Source organism: Aplysia californica, unplaced genomic scaffold (assembly GCF_000002075.1).
Source record: "Aplysia californica isolate F4 #8 unplaced genomic scaffold, AplCal3.0 scaffold00310, whole genome shotgun sequence".
In the NCBI taxonomy this organism is placed as follows: domain Eukaryota; kingdom Metazoa; phylum Mollusca; class Gastropoda; order Aplysiida; family Aplysiidae; genus Aplysia; species Aplysia californica.
In genome coordinates this window covers 9440-11298 of record NW_004797580.1, presented here as the reverse complement: position 1 = coordinate 11298, position 1859 = coordinate 9440, and positions in this window count along the sequence as shown.

Genomic DNA, 1859 nt, shown 5'->3' with positions numbered 1-1859 from the left:
GTGTGTGTGTGTGTGTGTGTGTGTGTGTGTGTGTGTGTGTTTCCACAACACGTAATCCCACACAAGCATTCACGATGTCATTATCAAGGTCCTTGCTACCCTGACTCAAGCCCGGTGCACACTGCCGAGATGTTTATTCAACTGATTCAGTCGGGTCCGCCAGATTTTGTCTTCAGGGAGGGGCAAAGGCAACCATTTTGGCACAATTTGACAGCACTGCCGTCTAATTACAAGAAACACGTATATGCCAAAAATGAAATTTTACAAGAGAGGTAAATAAGAAAACTCGTATTTTTGCATAATGTGTGTAAAATTAACTAAAGTAAAATTTGGTCTATCTGATTGTTTTATCTCAATATTCATTGGCCGGTCTAACTTTCGTCTGATTTGCTGAGGTATACGAGTCATATACAGTACATATTTATGGAGTAATTAATTTTAAAATGTTTTGTCATAACAATGTTATAGATATGTAATAAGGTCACAAGGCATATTTTCAAATGCCCAAAACGTCCTAATTTAAATTGTGCAGTCATAAAACCAAGACAAAAAGAAGCGCCACGAAACGTTTATTTTTTCCTCCTCTGAATGAAAAAGCTACTTCCAAGGACAAAAGTCGAACCGTTCTGGCTGAACAATCAATCACAAGGCGTGTATCCCACCAGTCACAAGGTCGGGGTCATATGTGAGGCAGCGAGGTGAACTCAAGCGCTCGTCAAAATAACGAAATCGGAGAAACAGGCATTTTTTCGGCAGTTTGGTAATTTTTATCGAATTTTGTTTTGGGGTTAACCTCCTTACTGTCCATATAAAAACACATTTCCATGGGAATCTTACTGAAAAGCATTGATGAAAGGCACAAAATATGTCATTTTTCAGTTTTCAAAACTTTGGCGGCCATTTTATAATTGATGTCACCACTGAAACAAGGCAACCTTACTTCTTTCAATCGCAGATATCTTAAGTTATATCAAAGATAAATGGGTACTTATTTTATTGGGAGTAAGGCAAATAAATCATCTTTCAGAAAATACCAATAACTCCACATACATGTAAAAAATTTGACGAGCGCATGATTCCACCGCGTCGTGACACATATTTCATATATAGTCGCTCGTAAGGACAAGCCGGCTAACCAAGATTTTGGGGGTTTCCAGAAATCTTGACCAGCACCAAAGTGAGCATTGCCCTACCTATAGGAGAAGTTTGGTTTCATTGGTGTGTATATATTTGTTTGGTTATAGACAAAACTCTCCTTGTATTTTAAAGAAACGGAACAAGGATCCAAAAACTTTAAATTCGATTTTCTCAAAACAGCAATTTTCGGGATAGCCCCCTTGTCCTTAACAGCGACCATATTTTTTTAAAGTTCGCCAAAAATTCGGTAATGGACAGTCTAGATTTAGAGAGGCTAATTATTGTTGATAGATCTAGACAGCATTCGATATTTCCTGTGTCTTTTTAGTTTTAGTAGATGTTTTACGGCGCTCGCAGCTGCATAAAGTTATATGAGCGCCAGAAGATTAGAGGTGTTACAAGAGAAAAACAAACATAATAAAGAAGAAGGGGAGATAAGGACGATGGATGTTTGACAGGAAAGAAGAATCAAACCACACCAGATCACCCCCCAACCACCCACTCGCCAGGAATGCGGCAATGAAGAGTCTAGATTTGGAGAGGCACGTTGTTGTTGATAGATCTAGACGGCAATCGACATTTCCTGTGTCTGTAGGATTCAAGGACCCCCAAACACAGCAACCACGACAATATGCCTGGCAGAAGTCATCACTTGAAGCTGTTACAGAAAGAAACGAACGTAGTGTGAACGGGAAGTTTTGTGTACAAATTAGTTTTAGTTT